Below are 21,192 nucleotides of genomic sequence, written 5' to 3'. Positions count from 1 at the left end.
AGGAGGGCACTTGGGTTCGACTTAGAACGCACGATTAGGAATAGAACCATGGATGTTTGCAGGCGGAGGAACAAGCGCTCGATGAGAAGAGTGAAGCCTGGATCCTAGGAACAGCAGTCACGAAGGACACTCAGTCTCAGTCTGAGCTCCCCTCTGAGGCTAAAATCACCTCCCACCCTCCCCTTCACCTCCCACTGCTGCCTGGCAGGTTGGAGTACAGGGCAGCTTGCTTTGTTTTTGTTTATTTGTTTTGTTTTATTTATTTTTTTGAACAGACAATTGTGTAGTGGTCACAGGCTGCTTAGGAACCTTGCAGTAGATGTGAAGTGGTCTGAGAACTCTCCAAGCGGTGTGCACGAGTCTCTCTGGCTGTGCTCGCCATTTTCCTCTGCTTCCCGGCGTCTCTGTTACTCTCGAAAGACTCTTAGAACCCTGGATAAAGAAGGCAGGTGTAGATGACCTTAGCAGCTCACTGACCAACTCTTGAACCACGTGAAGGTCTTTGTGGGAACTTTTGCTCAATTGGAAATCCTCACATTTCCGTCAGTCTTGCTGTCTGTCTACCTGTCCTTACCTGACTCCTTTGATTTAGTGCATGGATAAATCTTGGCGCATCCAAGCTGGCAATCTGAGACTGGAGCTGGCTGGCTGGCACCTCCAAGTGTAGCTGAGCTGTTTCCCTCCTATAGGCCTAACCCAGGTGGTGCCTGGATACCCCAATGTATCACTGTTCTGCTCCTCTGGGCAATTCCCAGTCAATTGATAGCTCCTTGGTGGTTTAGCACTGAGAGGGAGAGAGAACACATGCTATCCTCAGCAAGTTTTTTTTTTTTTAGCCAAGAGGCAGTGGACACTAGCAGCTATAACTTATGCAAGGTGAAAGGTGTTCTATGAAACTTGGAGATGCATGGGGGCAGGGCGGGGAGAGCTAGGTGGTCCGATGGTCACTGTTGCTGTGTTCCTTCTGGGACAGCGTCCATGTTCTTGCTGTTATCTAAATCTCCCATACCGGCCCCCATGTTTCCACCTTACCATCTTGTTGCTTTAGACCTTTGCATGGTTCCTTATACACTCGTTCCTTGCCATGGTATTCCTAGAAGCCCCAAGGCAGCAGCCTGAAGAAAAAAGGCTTGCCGTCCCCTGCTCACGTGTGGTTGCCTTCCCACGGCTGTGTTGGGGTTTTTTCCGCCAGCTAAGACAGGAGCCCCTTGAAGCACGAGGAAGATCTCTTCTCAGTATTCTTGGACAATAACTTCTGACCTGGTGCGTTCCCCTAACGAGAGGCTTTAAAGAATGTGAATCTGCAAAGTACGCCTGCCTCCTGCCTGCCATTCCCCTCAACGACTCCATTAGAGTCCATTGGTTCTCGTTTGGACGAGCAGTGCCCTGGGAGAGCATGGATCCTCCAAGACTGATGGGAGTGTGGAATGTCTCAATAGACAAAGACTGGGCCTTCCTGAAGAACAGAAAGCTTGAGTCACACCCCTTCTTCACACTTTTTAAAAGAAAGGGATGTGTCAATTTGCACCACCTAATTCCTTTTTAAATGTGGGTCAGGAGCTGCCTTCTTCACGCGCCTTTGTCAAATCACACCTAGACTGCTGGTGAAGGCTTGCTTCAGAAATCAGGTTTAATTAATAGAAACAGGAAAGGTGAAGCCCAGGGCTGACAACCACGGTGAGACAACTTCATGCCTGTCCAGAGGCACCTCCCAATGGGCAGCCAGGATCCTGGGAGTGAGGCTAGGGAACTGGCTAACCCCGCATAGCCTAGATTTGCTTCTCAGCAGATAAGGCTGGCCCACTTACAGTCCCTGTGCCAGGAGAATTGTTATTGTCTTAATATATTTTTTTTTGGACAGGAAGAAACATCAAACAGGCTGGGTTGGGGCCAGGCTTGGAACTTGAAGCCAAGTTGACCTACTTTCATATGGCTTCGTCAAAGCCTGCTTTGTAATTCTGCTTCCCAACATAACTGGTGTCTTGTGAACTGAGCACCTGACTTGAGCAGAAGCAAGGGAGAACATGAAGACCTTGTCCTTGGATAGGGAGCTGTTTGCTGCTGGACTGGGGCTGAGCTTTCTCAAAGGGCACCTGCTAATGACCATTCTACCGTGGGAAGACCTCACGGGGTAGGGGGAGTGGCAGTCCTTTAGTTGCAGGGTTATGCCGTGCTTTTATAACACCCCTACTCCATTTGACCTTGGCGACTTCCCTGTGAGGGAGACCTGCTCTCTGTTTTACCCTTGATCCATAGGATTAAGGAAACTGGAGCTCTTATGAGCAGGTGGCGAGAAGCCTCTGGTGTGCTGTTACCACGGCAGGTGCAGGCCAGAGCAGAGCACTGACCCAGGGGCTGCACTTCTGGAAATCTGTTTCTTTGCACATCTTTTATTCTTCCTTGTTTGGTTTAAGTAGTTTGAGCTATGGTTCAGGAACGAAAATAGTTTCCAAATTGTGCATAGGGTCTATGTGTAATGGGCCAGAAAGTGTTCTCTTCTTGAGAATGCTGGAGCTCTCCTGAGAATTCTAGTGACAGGCTAGACACCTTGTTGATAAGGGCATGAGCTCCTTGTAGGCTGGGAATCAATCTCACCATGAAGTGTGATGGCCAAGGGAATTACTTCATGCAAAGAAAAGGATTTCCCACTGGAGTTTCCCTGTGTGATATTCATATTCATTCATTCTCTCTCTCTCTCTCTCTCTCTCTCTCTCTCTCTCTCTCTCTCTCTCTCTCTCTCTCGTGTGTGTCTTTGAAAAACAAACAGCTCACCCACTCATTGTCTAGTCTCTGATTTTCCTTATTTTTTTCCCCTGAGGTAATAGTTTCTTACCTGGTTTTTCCTAACACTACATCGTTTCCAGTGTTAAGAGAGATTATCACTTAAAAATACCAAAGTTAATCCTTCATGTTTAAAAAATCATTGTTAGACCACAAACAATATTTACAAGGACTGGAGACTGTCCAGGAAATCATGTAAAACTAACAGTAGTGATAATTCTTTGTGGTTGTTCTGGGTCAGGCTCTCGCTGTGTAGCCCTGTCTGGCTGGGAACTCAAAATGCAGAACAGGCTGGGCTGGAACTTACATAGATTCAGCTGACTCTGTCTTCACATTCTGACTAAGTGCTGTCCTCCACCACCACCACCACCACCACCGTCTTGACCCTCGAGGAGAGGGCCAGTTTGAGGAAGGGTGGTAGGACTGTGGACTCTGTGGGACACACTGAGTTTGCGATACCAGTTTTGGAAGCTCCGATTTCAGCCTCATTGCTGTAAGCGAATGCACAAGTGAAACAGTAGACACGGACGGGGCTGCCATACTCTTATGTTCTCCTCTTCAGTTAAAAACGAACGAACAAACGAAACCCAGACCGAGCCAGCGCCTTGAGAGAGATAACCGTGCTTGTGTTTGTTTAATGAAGATTGCTCCTCAAGCCTCAGTCAAGATCCTGTGATGACAAAGGGAAATCCTGTCAGTGAGGAGGGCGACAGATCCATATTGTGTCTGCTCATCTGGTGAGCAGTGAGTGGGTGAGGGAGTGGTGGGCATGCCCCTGTCACCGCACTGACTTGAGGCCGCGCACGTCCCACTGAGCTGTACCCCGATTTACTTAATTAGCCTCTTGCAGTACACACTTTGTGAGAAGCAATGGTTCTGCAGCAGCAGATCTACAGTGTTCTCAAATTTGGGATTAATTCTCTGGATAAGTTCCCAGAGGAATTTCTTCAATTATAAGGCACATGCATTTTTATGACCCTTACTGCTACAAAGGCAACTGATTGTGTATAAAAGGGAAGTCTGTTCGGCAGGCCGGGGGAAGGGCTGTGGTTCCCCCCTCAAATACTGCCCAGAAAGGCTTACTCTCTTGGGTTTCGTTAGGCCCCTCGGTGGGGCACCCTGAAAACACGGGGACAGGCTTCCTTCTCTGACTCACTGCTCAGCGTTCATGGAGAACTTGAAGTTGCTGCTCCCAGAACAGAAGAATGACTCAGAACAAGCCTGCTTCCAGCCTGGGGCTGGTGGCCTAATAGCTGGGTAGCTGTGCAGATTAATTGTAACCAAGGATGCATCTGCTTGATTTGGATCCTCTGCAAAGTTGGGGGAGGAGGGGACTCAGAGCCGTGCTTTCGCAGGAGCTAAGGCAAGAAACTGGATTTGTGAAGCCTTCTGACAGCTGGGTAGAGGCCGGCAGGCAAGATCCACCCCACATGTGAGGCGCTGGGGTTCAGATGTGGCCAGATTCTTTTTTAGTTCTTGAAGTATTACAGACGAGGAGTCAGTCTGAAAGCTTAGAAAACCAAGTCATTCCTAATAGTGTATTTGAGGTGCGCAGATTCTGATCTTCTTTGTTGCGGGGAAACAGTGATCTTTAAGTTAGGAGAGTGAGAGAAGAGGGCCTAATTAATACTTTTCACTTTGGGTTTTTGAGAAGAGCTTTGATTTTTTTTTTTCTAGCCCCTCTGAACGCGTTTGCGTTTGCTCAGTGCCACAGCTATAATCACCACAATTCCTGACTGGCAACAGATGTGCCAGCCTTTAATTCTTTAGATCCATAGGGATCTGCTTCGTGCAGAAACCAGTGTCTTCCCCCCATATTTAATTAAACCTTTAATGAATATTTTATCAAATGAAGTCCATGTCTTATATTTCATTATTCATGTTGTTTACAGGCTCTAATTAGCATAATTTATAAACTAAGATTATGTGGGAATGATGGTTTAGGGATATTGGCTTCATATTCTGCTGCAGAAAAAGCAGGGTCTCTGATGTCTGTGTTTTGCCTGGGGCGACAATCCGGTGTGCATGGTCTGAGTATTAAGTTGTCCTGTGGTATTTCCCTCATTACTACAGCCGTGTCGGGTCTGTGGAGGTGAGTTCAGAGTGGCTTTGTCCTGACTAGGTGACTGTAGCCAGCTGCTTGTCCAAGGTCAAGGTCATTTTTATCTGTTCACTGCCCAGATGTGGCCCAGTCCCCTGGTGGCCTTGTAATGTCCCCTTATACTTCTGGATAAATCTTGTGGACCTTCCCTCCTACACGATGGCCTCCCTTCTGCCCCCTCCCTCCCTCCCGCCTCCCTCCCTCTCAATCTCCCCTCCCTCCCTTCGTTCCCATCTCCCCTGATTTTGTGCTGTGGATAATGGTCTTAGCTTCTGGCCCCGGCATCCTCTGCAGCAGCCTGTCTCTCCCTCTGTCTGTGTACTCAGGCCTGCCCTGGCTGCCTCCCTCACACACACACCAGAGCTACCGTAGACCTTTGTACCCCCTACCGCATACATTCGTCCCTCCAGTCCCTTGCACTGCCATGGACTCCCAGCTCAGGATTGATTGGCTAGCCCTTGTCCCTCCTGCCATCACCTTCAGCTCATACTCCTCCCTCCTCTCCGTGACTGTCCCTCCGTGTGGGGCTCTTTCTGCTCTGGTGGTGTCACTTCTTCCCATCTCGGAGGCCTTTCACAGATTGTCCCTTCCCCCTTCGCTTTTGCCACTATGGCTTTGGGCTCCTGATCATTGCTGGCTTCCTCAGAAGCCCTCTCTGACTGGCTGAGATCAGACGGGCCTCCTATAGTACCTGTCCTGTCCGACCTCAGAATAGTTGCTTATGGTTTACATGTTTTACTTTTCAAGATCTGGCCTAGGTTTTGTAGGGCAGACCCAATTTCAGACCTCCTGTTTCTTCATGTCCAAGGAATGTTCTAGAAACCCTATGACTTTGGCATCCAAATGCCATCGCTGGCTGTCTCTTGTAATCAGAAATAGATCAAAACATTTTTTTTTGGTCAGCAGGAGTGCCCTGATTTTTTAGTTCACAAAATAACTGGTCATCCTGATTATAATTTCTGTTGTCTGGGCATGTTGTCCAGAGAGTTTGAAGGGCACAGGTATGGGACCAACTTCTTGAGCTAAATTCTAACTTCATCTGTTGTAGTGCAGTGACCTTGGAGCAGGGACCTCTTGGAGCCTGAGAGCACAGAACAGCCCACCTCCTGGTGTTGAGAGAACTATCTGTGAAGGAGGGGAGGACCCCATTACACCTTCCAGGGCCTGAGCATCTGGGATGTACTGGCCACTGTCCTTGGGGGTGCTCTCCATTTCCTGTGGAACTTTGTGCTAGCGTTTCCCCCTACACGTGGGCTTTTAGTAAACAGTCATCGACTGAAACACACAAGTTGAGGTGGCACGGAACCCTGATATTTGAGGCCATGATTCAGAGCCCTTCCCTCCTGTCTGGTCCCCATCCTGCCTTCCCACAGAAACCAGACTCACTCTGTGGGGAGCACTACTGAATCACCTCCGCATCTCACACAGCAAGGGGCTGTTCATTTCTTATTCTGGGTGACTGCAGTCCTTCCTGGATCGTGGCATCCTGTTGCCCCTACAAGCGAACCTCAGGACCCCTTCAGCATTGCCCTTTAGGATAGCTTCCTGTCCGCCGATCCTGTCTGTGTCTAGGAGCCCAACCAATGTGGTTTTGATTGACGCCTGTTTTTCTTTGCATGATAGCTGTATGATCTTTAAACTCCTGCAGGTGAGAATGACCTGTCCCTTTTCCTGGGAACTTCATAAAGCACGAAGGGGCCCAGGACTCCCCCATCTGTTGAGAAAAACTGACAGAAAGAAATGACCGCTTGAGCTAGTGTGGTGTCCCGTTGCTGGTTCTCAGGTGTTTGTTCTCATCCTGGGTGCTCGTTAAGTCCCATGTCACTATGTTTCGTTACCAACCTTTGGCAAGATTCGGTGACAGGTTCTTCATCCCTTCTGCTACAATTATCTCTGTCTTTATAGAAACAGTTAATTCTTTTTATACCAAGTGCCATTTCTCCACTTAGCAGTTGAAGGAGAGACCAGAGTACCCAGCTCTCGTGTGACAGGTGCCATTTTAATACCAGGAAGCAGCAGTGAAGTAACCTGGCAGGGTCTTAGGGAACTGCTTTCTGGTGGGACGGCACTGATCTCTCTCTCTCTCCCTCCCTCTTCCCAACTCTCTCTCTCTCTCTTACACACACACACACACACACACACACACACACACACACACACACACATATACACACACATATACATGCACACACACATATACACGCACACACATATACACACATATACACGCACACATACACACATACACACACACGCACACACACACATACACACACATACACGCACACACACACATACACGCACACATACACACATACACACACATATACACGCACACACATGTACACGCACACACACACATATACACACATATACACACACACATACACACACATACACGCACACACACAACATACACGCACACACACACATACACACACACATACACTCACACACACATACACACACACACACACACCCCTTATCTTCTAGTGGGAAAGGCAGTGAGTGAGTGGTGAGAAGAGAGCAGGATGTTGCCCTGGGTGTTGTGTACTGGGTGCCCAAGCGGAGCCTCATGGGTACAGTGATGTGTGATCTACAAGCAGAGGCTGGAAGGAACAAGGGACATCCAGGGAAAGCCCCTTTTGTTGTTCAGAGACACAACAAAACTTTGTCTATTTTACACACACACACACACACATACACAAACACACATGCATATGTATATATAATATTACATATATATATTCTTAGGAAAATAAGGAAGTGCTTTGATTGGAATGGGGAGGAATTGAAGGTTTGGAAGAATTGCAGACAGAATGCAGGAAGCCTCTAAAAGGGCCTTAGGTTTTACTGTGAATTAGGTAGAGAACCACTGGATGGTTTTGAGGAGGAGAAGGACACGATATAATTAACCTAACACCACTTCAGGTCTCTCGGAGAAAGCGAACCAACAAAGTCATTTGGAGAAGGAAGGAAAGTTTCTTCTATTTGAGCAGGAGGGCGCTTGCCTAGATCTGGGCAAGGCCTGCTCTGTTGAAGCCCCTTCTGTTCAGCCGTTGTGCATGGGTCTTTCGTCGTCGCCTCAGTTCTAAGCTGTAGCACCCTGACACCCAGCCCAGGTCCCCTACCCTCACATCTTTTCTCAGTCTGCCTGTCAGATCAGCAGTTTTCAAATACAGCGGTAGCATTCAGCCAGTAACGCAGGCCTTTCCTATGCTCTTCCAGAGCTAAGACTCTTAAGGAAAACGAAGGACTCGAACCAGGTGAGCTCAAAGTCAGTCCCCACAACTTACAGTTAGTACTGTGCACGTTGTCTTCACTTACCCATAGATTAGGACGACAGATTATTTCGATTAAAAAATCTGTGGAAAGAGTGACCTTCTGTGGAAGGGCGTGATAAAAGGTGATTGGGAACAGGCAACACGGGCGTGTTTACTCTTCATTTCAACCCTCATTTCCTGTGTCTGGACCTCCTCCCTGGCGATTGATTTAGCCCCATATGGTAAGCAATAGAGAGACAGCTTAAGTGGGATTAAGCGATTCTCCTAAATGCTTCTGTATCTCCTTCCCAGTGGATGCCTGTAAGCAGCTGGCACTTTGGAAGAAATACACCCATGGCAGTTAGTGGTGACCAGGACGTAATTTGATTGTGGTTTCACTCGTAAGCGGATACTCCCCTTTCTCAGGGATATTGAAGTTACCAGGATCCTGTTGGTACTGCGATTTGAGGAACAGGGGGGAGAAGAAAGAATTGTGGATAATTTTCATCACCCCACCCCATGCCATCATGCCATCACCATAACCACATGACCCTGGGTATTCCTCTAAGTCTGTTTTCCTTGCTCTCAACTCCCAACCAACCAGCAGGCGGTTCTGCCCTCTTGTATTGAGCGGTTGGTCCTGCCTCAGCACTGGGGCCTCCAGCAGTGATGGGATGGCTGAAATCCAGCCAGCTTGCATGAGCTCCCGTCAGAAGGCTTGATGTTAGAATGTATGCTCCAGTGAGCTGCTGCTTTCCTTAGAAGGCATAGAAAAGGAAGACCTGAAGTTAAGTTCAGTGAAAAAGCCCACCAGATCCAGGCAGAGTCTGCCTGATCAGGAGCGCAAGGAGTAGAGATTGTGTATGTGCCCATGATATGCAAATGACATGTACATTCCACATACATGCTAAAGGAATGGTCCTTTCATGTAAGGAAGCTCATCCGTGATTATGATGTCACACCAGTGACACCACTTAGATAATAGCTGCAGACATATGATTGTGCCAGTCCTCTGCCTCATTTCAGGAATCAAGACAAGCCCAGCTCGTGGTGAGAAGTCAGACGCAGGGTTCCCAGGCAATACTTCTTCAGCTGGTTGAGCCGGTCACCTCAGTTCACGCTTGTTGAGCACCGTCTAGGCAGGAGCCCTAGTCTGGTGCTAGATCTATTTAGCAGGTGGGCTGCCCATGGAAGTCGATTTTACCAGGGCAGGCTCGAGAGCAGGCACTCTGTTCCTCTCCCTGGGGAAACGCCCACAGTGAGGGATCAACAGGGTGATGGTAAGATGGGGAGGGCCCGTGGTAAGAGGGAGATATCAGCAGAGGTCGGGGAATCCAAGAGATGTCCAGGGAACACATCTTTGAATTAGGAGGGAGAGAAGGAAGTACGTGTGTGCCTGTGTGCGTGTGCGTGTGCCACACATGTGTGTGTGTGGTCTGGGGAAACAACAAGGAGGAACTTTGATGGGAATGCAATGACAGCTGGCAGGGCAGACATGATGGCAGAGTGAGGAAAGAGCACTGCTCAGGTCTAGTTTTGTGAACCAGTGATTTCACTGTGGTTACTTATGGGAGCGCGGGCAGCTTCTGGGCCAGCCCCAGGAATAGCCTTGCCCTTGTCGCTATTTACACTTACTTCACTTGAAGGGTGTGTGTGTGTCACCCAGCACCTCCTGTGCCATCTTCCCGAGGAAATGTCAGTGATCTTAGGGAGGTGTGGGGGTGACCAGCCACACCCACCCTGATTTCAAGACCACAATAGCCACACCGTGCGTGGAGGACAAGATTCCATAGCAGGTGATATTAGGTGAGGGAGATAAAGTCTGTGAAGGGGCAACAGTAAGGAGTTTAAGGCTCTGGAGAGAGTTTTCTGGGTGGGGAGAGAGGCAACAGTTTGGAGACGGACAGCCAGCAGCACAGCTCTTTCCGTGTAAGAGCGCAGTGGCCTCCATGAGTCCTTTTTCTCCACACTTGTATGTATGTAGCAACCACATCATGGGTATCGTGGGGATCCCGATTTTATTCCTCTTTATTCGAAGATTTCTCATCTGATCATGAAGGCCCATGAGACATGTTGATTGCCTGCCTGTCATCTTTTCTATGCAAATTTGAAAGTCAGATCACCTTGAAGTTCTTGGTTGGTCAGAAATTGTATACAACAGACGTCAGTTACTCCCTCCCGGCCTCAGGGGCCTCTTGTTTCCTATTGGTGGGTTTCCTGTGTTCTCTGTCCTTTGACTGACTACTTTAGGGAAGTCAGTCGCTTAACTCCTTAAATGACATATTAGTTCAATCCAGCATTAGGAACAGCTGTTTAATGGAAGGGGTGAGGGGGCGACCTTTTTTCGTTTGATTCTGTGTTCAAGTGGGGTCTGTGTCAGCCAGCTTACCCACTGGAGAATGCAGGTGTGTGTCCACAAGAAGACCCCAGTGAGAGGGTTTCAGGGCAGACAGCAAGAACATTTCCACTTGGAAGACAAGGATTGACACTGGAGGCCAATGAGAACTGTACCACTCCGAGACTCTGACTCACAATCTAGCCTCATGTCTGAGGCGTGTGAAGGAGCAAACGGTGTCTCCTCATATGTCCTCACATTCCTGCTCTCCCCACACACCATTCAGCATCCAGGTTTGCTTCCCTAGGTGACCACTGGCTCAGGCCAGAACCACTTATCCCTGGGTTCCCAGCCCCCCTCATTCACCCACTCCTCCCTGACGTGAGTCTCTTCCCATGCCATCAAACTTGACTCCGTCTCCTCAGAGTTGTAGTGGAGAGATGGATGCAGGGTAAGATTTCAAAGGGGGTGGTGGTGGGGAACCTTTAAAAATGTTTTCTGGCTTCTTCCTTTAAAGAGTCCAGCCTAACGCTCATGAGGATGCGTGTTCAGTCAGTGACTTGTGTCCAGAGGTGATTGAAACAGATGGGCTGGGCGGGTGGGGATGCTGGAGTGTGAATAGTAGATGTGTTACTAAATCGGGGGCATCTGTTGTCAACAACTCAAGATGGTGTCAGCATACAGTCGCTCCATCTCCTGGGGTGTCTTTCCAGATATGGAATTGATTCACTCTAAAAGGAACGAAGTTTAGTCACTCGCTGCTTTAAACCCTAGGAAGAGGTAGAAGTCATCTTGATACCCATGAACTTGATTAGTACATGCACCACAAACATTGTCCTCTTGTGACTACCCAGTGAGCCTTCGAGGGCCTTCCGTGTGCCAGATGTTGTCTGGGCGTTGGGAATATAGCAGCGAATTAAAAAAAAGATCTCGGCGAAGAGCAACAAAAATAATTCTGCTCCTTTCAAGCTTTTGTTCCTTAGGAGAGGGGTAAACCATAAGCAAAATGACTACATCGCCAGATAGGCTGGTGGCTGATGACTGACGTGGAATGGACACAATGTAACCAAGTTGGGGGGAGCATGGTGAAGTCAAGGGAGCAGAGCGCTGAGGGCAGAGCCATCACTCCAGCTCACCTGGAAATAGGAGGACTGGGATCTGTGGGAATCCAGAGACCAGCTCTGCCTTATTCAGCCTGCTGTCCTCACACCCACAGTGCTGAGAGGAGTCCCCACTGCCTGTGTCTTGACGTTCTCTTTTTCTGAGCTCGTCATTGCCTCAAGAAAGCATGCGAAGAGCTCCAGCCCCTCATCCTAGAGGTTGCTAACTCATGCCTGAGGCCTGAAAGTGAAGCTATAACCCAGGGACTTTCAAGCTTTCAGTGACCAACAGTTGGAATTGCTTTTCTTTAGCCTAGCCATTTTCTGGCAGTTTGGCATGTGCCACTTCCTGCTAGGTCTTTAGAGGGAAACTGGCCTGTGTTCTTTATTCAGTGATGGGTATCAATCGGACTCTCATTTAAAAGGAAAAGATGCTTGTCAGTTTGAATAACAAAGTCAGTTTCTGCTGTTACACGTTGTCAGTGTATAATTAATAAGTAATCAGGTTTACTGCAGACATTGGTGTTTGCTTTTGGATTAATTTCTGTTGATGAGTTCTTGGGGGAAAGCCTGTGTTGTTGTTCGTGGGTTCTGGTTCCTTTTCCACAGGTCTTGGCTCATTGCTACGTTTCTCCCAAGCTAGAAGAAAGGCTGGCTTCCAAAAAGGGCTGCCTTGTCCAGCTCTGGGCTACCTGGGTGAGAGAATGAATGTTTGTTACTCAATAAAGACAGGCAGAGCGGGACGCGGCTGGCCTGGGGTTGGCAGATCTGGTCTTGGTCCAGCCCCGTGACTGTCTAAGTCATCTGGAAAGACCTGTCTCGGACTCTGAGATATTAAGAAGCTCTGTGCTGTTCGACAGTTTTCTTTTAGGGCACAGGCAGATCATCTGGTTAGAGAAGTAAGTTTTACGTGGGGGAAATTTGCCAGTTGGTTTTTTTTTTTTTTTGTGCCTTTGTTTCCGTACTGCCTCTGCGTTCCTGGTGAAAAACTGCATGTGTGGATTTGAAGCAGGTTTTTTCACAGAAAGCAGTGTTTGACTTGTTTGTTATGCTTGGGTGTGCATATGGGTGTGCATGCCGTGGTAAGAGTGTGGGTGTCGGAGAACAGCTTGTGGGAAGCAGTTCTTACTTTCACTGTGTAGGTGCCTGGGTTAGAACTGAGGTGAAAGTGCCTTTTCCCACCGAGCCTTTGCACAGGCTCGTCCCTCTCTCTCCTCCTTTACTTCTTCCTCTTCCTCCTACTCTTCCTCCTCTTCTGGTCCAGGGGACAGAACTTAAGGTGGGCCAGTGCTGTACCGTGGAGCGCTGCCGCCAGCCCTCTTGCACTCTGATGTAGTAGCTTCTTTCTGAGGGACATTTCTGCCCACGTTTCCCTTTTCATACCAGCCTGAGGTAGCTTTAAGAGGAACCGTGTTCCTTTCAGACCCTACAGAAAAGATAAACAGAACAACAGAGTGTAAACGGTAGAAATGGAACCATTTAAAATGTGTCCTTTCACGCTGGGTGACATGCTGCACACGTCTGTATTGTACTGCGGGGCCTTTTACACCTGTCCTACTCAGTACGTAATGAGTGATGGGAGATCCATTTTACTCAGGCTCTGGTGGAAGCATTGGTGGTATTCCTCTTTGATCCACGCCACGCTGATCGCACTGAGTATCTTGGGGCCGAGTCATCATGCAGACGCGTTGGTTAGTCATTAGAATACATCTTAAGTATGGTCCTGGAGCGAGGGCTCAGCGGTTAAGAGCACTTGGTCTTCTTCAAGGCATCCCAGCAGTCACATGGGATTGATCACAAGCACCTGTGAGACCAGGGCCAGGGTCCCCGATGCACTTATCTGGCCTCTGAGGTCCCTAGCACACACACACAAACAGACACACACAGAGACACACATAGACACATACGTACACATACACACACATACATACACACATACATACACACGCATACACACATACACATACATACACATACACACATTCATACACATACACACATACATACACACACACATACACACACATACACATACACATACATACACATACACACACACATTCATACACATACACACACACATACACACACACATACACACACATACACATACACACACATACACATACACACATTCATACACATACACACACATACACACATATACACATACACACATATACACATACATACACATACAAATAAAACTTAAAAAGGAATCAGAGACTATATAAAATTTTATAGTTGTTGATAATATTTACAAGGTATTTTCTTGTTAATTTTTTTTAAGACATAAAAACCTTAGAAAAATTTAGAGGTGGGGATGACTTACCTTGCAGTCCACATTGGCCTGGAAAATGTGGTAATCCTTCTGCCTCAGCCTTCCGAGTGCTGGGATCATAGAGGTGAGTCACTGCACCCAGCTCTGAAACTGATAAAATTTGGTATTAAACTAACTGAATAGGTAAGAGTTCGAATTTGGGAGTCATATATACCTGAGCTTAACCAGATTTGAGACACTGGCTACTTCATATCTTAGTGCTTCCGGTTCCTAATGTGTAAAATTGGCACAGCATCCTTAACTCAAGCAATGACCGAATGATGCAGCCCAGCTAAACACTAGCAGGTCTAGGAATTTGCAAAGGAAGACATTCCCAATGGCCTGAATCTGACCCCCTAATGTGCACGGTTTCATCTCTGCTCTGCCCACTGCTTTCCCAGAAGCTACCGTGGCACAAGGAACTCATCCCTACTGGGGTGCACTGTAGCCCGAGATGAGATGTCCGCCCTAATCCTGCGAGTCGCCTTCAGCTGTTTATAGGTCCGGACAAACTGATCAGGCTGAAATGTCTCAGGCTTATTTGCAGCAGATGAAGCAGTCTGCTCAGCTGCTCCGGGATTACTGAGGCATGGAAGGAGCCAGCTTTGCAGCCCTTGGAGATTCTGTGTATGTGCACGTAGAGACGGTAAACGTAGAACTGGGGGTGCCCTGTTGTGCCCCTGAGTTGGGTTTCTGATTCTGAGGACCCACTGCTAGGAAGCCCTCCATCTGACCCCCTCTTATCCCACCCTTTGAGGAAGCCTGAATTTCAGAGAGCTTTTCCTTTAGTGGAAACAAGCTTCTGTTGATTTGTTTAAAAACTTCTTTCCCATGAACAGCACACACATGCACACACACATGCATACACACATACATGCATGCACACACACACATGAATGCATCTGCATGTATACATTCACACACGCATGTGCACGCCCACATAGTGCACACACATTCACATGCACACACATGGTAGGTGCTTTCTAATCAAACACCAGGGATAGAATATTAATTAGGGTTATCAACAGGGCTCACACTTGAGCTGCACTTGGGGGCCATATTCAAAGGTGTATGAGTCTTCATTTAATTGGCTTTCACAGCCCATGACATGGGTGCAGTGGGGGAAACTGAGGTGCAAGGGTAGTACGCACAAAGTCAGTCATAGTTAGGTTTTTATTGCTGTGATAAAACACCATGCCCAAAAGTAATTTGGACAGGAGAAAGGTTTGTCTCACCTTAAAACTCTCGGGTAGCATTCCCTCACTGAAGGAAGTTAGCATAGGAACTCAAGCTGGGGACCTGGAGGCAGGAGCTGAAGGAGACGTCCTGGAGGAACACTGTCTACTGGCTTGCTTGTCATGGCTCGCTCAGTAAGTCTTCTTATACAATGCAGGGCCACAGACACAGTGGTGGGTCCCCTCACAGTGAGCTGGGGCCTTACCACATCAGTCATTAATCAAGACAATATTCCACAGACTTGCATGTAGGCCTGTCCTACAGAGCTGCTTTCTCAGTTAAGGTTCCCTCTAAGATTCTAGAGCAGATAGGTCTAGGTTTGTGTCAGGCTGACAAAAGCTAGCCAGCATAGACGTGCAGTGACAAATGACAGAGCAGTTGAAGTCCTTGCGGAATGTGGGCCTCAGCCAGCAACAGTGACATAGCATTTCAGTCTGTTCATGAGGATGTCTTACACCTGTGTGTGACAGGGGACACACTGTCCACTGACTTAGTCGCACAGCTATTGTGTGGAGAGATTGCAAGAGAGACGGATGTGCTCCTTGCTTTAGGGGGCTGACCTTTAAGAGGCAGGGAGGTTACTGCGGGTTGTAAGATAAATTTCCTCTGTGCTCTACACCTCACACTCTGCAGAAATGAGTTGTGAGTGGTTAAGATAGGCAACAGTGTTATACAAAGTGTACAGCGCACACCCACGTACTCACACATGTGTGCACGTACACAGGAATGAACACATATGCATGTACACACCCACATGTGCACACACACATGTACACACTCACATGTGCATGCACACATACATACATGCATAAGCCTGTACACACACATGCATACGCACAGGCAGGAACACACACATGAATGCATATGCACGGACACATTCACACACAAATGTGCACACGCACATACACACATGCACATGTACTCAAATGCACACACGTATACACGTGTGAGCACACACACACACATACACACACACATGCGTGCACTCACACACACAGCCTGGTGTGCCCTCTCTTCAGCTCTCTCTTCACCTTTAGACTCTTCCTTTACCATGCATCCAGCACCCTGGCTCGACGGCTTAGCAGCTCCACCCTGCTCCTTCAGTCAGGTGTAAGGTAAGAACTGGTGCATGTGTTTGTGTCCCCGAACAAGCAGGCTAAGTCCTCTTGTTAGGCACTTTAGATCCTGACACTTCCAGGCATGTCCAGAGCCTCCACACCCGCTGGGCAATCATCACTGTGCAAAGGGGGTTAAGTTTTTTCCCCCCCAATACAAATCAAGCCTTGCTCTCCGTCATGTGTATTAAGGTTCTTAAATTTGAAATTTGAAGGCGTCATAATACTGAATCCACTTCCTTAATCTCTGCACACCTCTTCAAGTCCAGCCACTCTGCCAAGATCTGCTTCTCCCCGATCCAGAAGCAAAGGAGAAGGCGGGAGAGCGATTAAAGATGAGACCCAGGATTTTGAGAATCCTGGGATTTTAGAAGCTGTAGAATTCTGAAATAGCCGGAAGATTTTCAGGAGAGGAAAAGCCCTGCCAACTCGAACCATGCCTGAGAGTACAGTTCTGTTACTGCTTGACTGCAGATTTTTTTTCTGACCACATAGAGGAAATGCTATATCAGGTTCTTAGTGCTGCTGCTGTTGGAGACTCTGACTTAGTGTGTGCTGAGCATGGCGGAAGAAGCTTTTCATAGTTATTTAATCTTTTTACTATGGAAGCTCACCACCATATTAGATATAAACCAGCTCCCAGAGGCAAGCATGTTCACGCCTCTCTGAAATGGGATGGACAGGCTGGAGTTTAACTTGTGCTCTCCAAATCCAGTGGAAGCTGTCGGTTTAGATGCTGTGCCCTACCACAGCCCTTAGAACACGTCTTTAAAGTAGATCGTGCTAACACTGCCCGTGACAAGGTTGTTACAATATCAGCCCAGTTTTGCTGTCTAAACTGTTTTGAGGTCATGGGAATATGTGACTTCTTAGACCCTTATCAACTAGTTTGCAGTTCATTTGTTTGCCTAGAGCCAGCAGCTTTTACCCTGGTAGAAGCCATTGTTACCAGCAGGGTGGTTACACTCAGGAAGTTGGTTGACTAAGACCCAAGATTCCGAGCTCTGGTCTGTGCCCAGTATGAAGTAGTTTGTGACTATAGGACGCTCCCTTTCTATCCTTCACTCATCCATTGGTTGTTTCTGGATTTTGTTGCTGTGATTAAAATACCTGGGCATGAACAATTTGCAAATAAAAATTCATTTAACTCGCAGTTTCGGGGGCCCAGACGTATGGCACACTCTGCTTAGCTTCGTGAAGGCTTTGTGACATCGTAGCACATGCGGGGAGGGTCACGGGGTCAGCAGTGCAGCCAGCAGACTGGGAAGGGCCAGCCCCTTTGAAAACAACCCATTGTTCTGAGAGGTAGCTCACTCTTCTAGAGACCTTTCTTTCCTTCACTGTCCTCTTCTCCTTCACTCCTCTGTTGCCCTTGCGTGTGAGGCGAAAAACTGGCTGCCTCTCATCTTGATTTCTTTCGTTCCTTCCATTTCTGGTCCCTCACTCTTCTCCCCTCCCCTGTTGTCTCCCCCCATTCCCCTCCCCTTCTCTCCATCTCCCTTTCCCATAGGGCTTTGCTGCATGGCCCAGGCCAGCCTTGAACTCATCTGAATTATAGAATATTATGTCATATTCAGCCCGTGTGGTACGGGTAAGTTCCCTGAGGAATACAGATTTACACAAAACCAAAATTGCTCACTGTCCCGGCTCGGTACCTAGACCTGAATATGACATGACAGCCTTTAACTCAGCTGTACCCTCTTGTCCAAGGAGTGTGACCAGTGAGAAGGAGCTTGCTAGCCTGGGCCCCGTAGATAAGGGACCTGTACAGACACACTGAATGGGCGAAATTCATCTTGTTCTCTGCGTGATGTCAGCCCTGTCACCTAAACTCTCGAGGAAAAACACTCATGACCATCCAGAAAGGTGCTGTGCACCACGTGTGTGGGTTTTGAAGCTGGGCACCTGGAGTTGGGACACCGGCTCTCATGTTAACTGTGTGACCTTGGGCAAGCTGATTGGCCTCTCTGTGCTCACACTCCTCGTGTGTAAAACAAGACCCAGTAGGAAGTCTACACCTTGGGGTTAGGGTTAGGGTTAGGGTTAGGTTTAAATGGCCTTTTTATAATTCAGCCACTTAGAGTCATAGTAGTCACTTAGCAGTTTTAGATGGCGATGTGCCGTTTGGTCCTCTGAGTTAGATGAGAATAGTTTATAAATTTCAAAACATTCAACACTCTCAATGACGGGAGTACGGAGACGGAGCATGCTAGGCGAGGCTGTGGTCTTTGAGCCTTATTCACACAGCCCCAGAGAAGTTAGCAGCCGTAGAGAGCCCAATGGCCACAGCGACGCTCTTGCTTGTGGTATGTTAGAATTCTCAGGGAACTTCAAAACCTCTACCTCGTGATTCTCTAAGACCACTGTATCAGAGTTTTGTGGAACAGGGAAAAGGAGGCATCAAGGGAAATTTTTTGTTTTTTTCTTCACTTATGGAACAGTATTTTGGAACCTCCACTTGCAAGGTTTAGCAGTTGGTGGGTTATATTTAATGGAGCATGGAGGGTTTAACAGAGGGTCTGACAGCAGACGCGTCCGTTTAAATAAACTTCTATCAGGTAACACGAAAGAGACCGCAGAAGCAGAAGCAGAGAGAGGTTCTCAACATGGTGGGGCACCTGAAGCTTGGGAATGAGAGCTCGGCTGTTTCTTATTGAGGTCAGTTTTTCCTGGCTGACTGGTTCCCTTGCCTGAGACAACAAGAGACTCTTTAACAGGGCGAGGAGTGGGAAATGAGAACAGCCCCTGAGGGAGTTGGGAGTAGGTAATTTGGATTTGTATCCCATGCAGATAAAATGGAATCCCCAGCCAGAGCAAAGTGGCTCAGGAAGTCAGTGACCAGGCACCTGGATGACTGGCCAGCCTGTCTGCAGACAGCTCATCGGAGAGCCATTCTGAACCTTCCAATTGGGGAACAGCCCTGGGCTGCGTGCTAAGTGAAAGAGGGCCTGCGAGGAGGAATTCAAATGAAATACCTTTGAATGTGTCGTTGAGTAATTACTGGCGCACTCCTACTCACTGCTGTCCCAATAGGAGACCAGTAATGGGTCAGGATGGGTCCTCAACAGGGCTTGGACTAGCATCCGGCAGCTGGTTTGGTTTTGTGGGTCTTGGATGGGAACCATGGGCAGCGAGAACATCTTTACTCAGATGCCACGAGGTAGATTATTGAACGAGGCACATGAAGGTGACTTTTAACTATAAAGTGCCATTTGTACTTACGGAAGTGTTTCTGTTTACATTGTGGGTATGCCTTGGTTATATAGCAAAGCTAGCCTTAGATACAGGTAAAAAGGCAATTAAAAAAAGAAAAATAATGCAGTGGTTGATTTCACATCCTTATAGAAATAAATGGCACCCAACACACCATACAACAGTTGCCATGGTGAGAAGCACAGCTCCAGGTGGGGAGAGTATTGAGACGCCAGCTGTTGTCCTGTGCTATGAGCCCACGTGGAGGGCTTCTGTGTGTGCCTGGTACAGTGTCCGGTTCCCAGGGAGGCAATGAAGTGTCATTCTCTGGCCCCCCAAAGGTACTTTCGCCTCTCTCTAAGCATCTGTGATCATGAGCCCAAATGGATGTAAACTTCTAGGCTCGTGAACGGTTGTTGAGAGAAAAAGAGACCGAAAGTCATTTAAGTGGTCTCCGTGCTCAGCACAGGACGGACAGGTAGCTAGATAAAAAAACCTGGATGTTGCCTAGCTTCTAGCTAGAGTATTAAACATCTTATGTGGTGTTTTCACGGCGTATGAATTGTGGTACCTTTTCACTAGCTAGATGGGTAATAAAAATTAAAGCCCCAGCTAGTCATACTGCGCGGCTCTGGATGACACAGGCTGTCAAAAGCCTGAAGCTTATGTCCTACTAGAAGCATGGCCACCTGGAGGTAAACATAGGCACATACTGGGCGCTTGGGATTTACAGAGACCTTTTACAGATAGAACCCTAGTTGATGTCCCGGCTAGCCTTAGGAGACATTTCTGGTCTCTTCTCGTGCACAAGACTTACCAAGAGCAGATCAAAACAGAGAGCGTGGCCTGAAGCCTGCAGTTCCAGGCTTCAGAGCTGGGAGTTGTCTCCCTGGAGGCCCCGGCTCCCAGGATTTAGTCTCTTGGGATGATGAAGGCACCTTGCTTTCCTGAAGTGCCCGCCTTCACCCCAGAGCTGCCCCAATCACTCCCTGAGCAGGGCTCTGGGGAGCTGGGCCTTGGGGCCTGTTTGTTCCATAGCTACCTAGATTTTAAATGGACCCAAGGGACAAAGTCTGGGGAACAGAGCATCGAGCACTGTCAACTGTCAATAGACAGGCCCTTTTGGACCCAGTAATAGGTGTGGATTGCTGAAGTCAGCATTGTAGTCACATAAATGGCTCGCATGGTATTCCGTCCTTTTGGAAGAAGGAAATTTGACCACTTAGTCATTTTTCACTTAAGGGAAAAGCAGAGAGAGAGAGAGAGAGAGAGAGAGAGAGAGAGAGAGAGAGAGAGAGAGAGAGAGAGAGAGAGAGAACGCACAGAGATCCCAATGACACTGCTGGAACCTGAAGTGAAGAAAGCTAAGGTTGGGGCAGGCTTTGCCTGAAGGAGAGATGCCATGTCAGTCACAATTAATGTGAACAGCATCTCTGACTGCAGAGATGTGACCTCCAGTTACAGCAGACGTGGCAGCATGAATTAGCTTCAATTATGGTGAACGATATTCATCTGCGTCATTGCCACACACACACACACCTTCGTGGGAATCCATTCTTCTGACAGCCTTGACCGTGGGAGAGAATGAGAGCAAGGGAGACATGGGGAAGAGACACTGAGGACCTGACTGGAGCCTGCAGACAGCCAGAGGATGCAGACCAGAGGTCATGCATAGTTTGGGGCCTGATTTCTGAAAGCATATGCGGAAGGGATTTGCACTAAGTTACTTTATTGAAGTATAATTTACAT

At 48.0% G+C, this 21,192-nt stretch overlaps 1 protein-coding gene and 1 long non-coding RNA gene across 26 annotated transcripts in view; one reads left to right on the top strand and one right to left on the bottom strand.

Moving 5' to 3' along the window:
- Positions 1-21,192, top strand: part of Cacna1d (calcium voltage-gated channel subunit alpha1 D) — a 293,868-nt gene that overhangs the window by 90,452 nt on the left and 182,224 nt on the right. The window lies entirely within an intron of this gene.
- On the bottom strand, positions 11,107-20,466 carry LOC120097386 (uncharacterized). The gene is made up of 3 exons (XR_005494739.2): positions 20,261-20,466; positions 13,913-14,011; positions 11,107-13,006 (listed from the first exon to the last, which is right to left on the bottom strand). It is a non-coding gene; the product is annotated as an uncharacterized LOC120097386 (long non-coding RNA).

This window comes from Rattus norvegicus, chromosome 16 (assembly GCF_036323735.1).
Source record: "Rattus norvegicus strain BN/NHsdMcwi chromosome 16, GRCr8, whole genome shotgun sequence".
NCBI classification, from domain to species: Eukaryota; Metazoa; Chordata; class Mammalia; order Rodentia; family Muridae; genus Rattus; species Rattus norvegicus.
The sequence above is the reverse complement of the archived record's forward strand: the minus strand, read 5'-3'. Positions and strand labels throughout refer to the sequence as shown.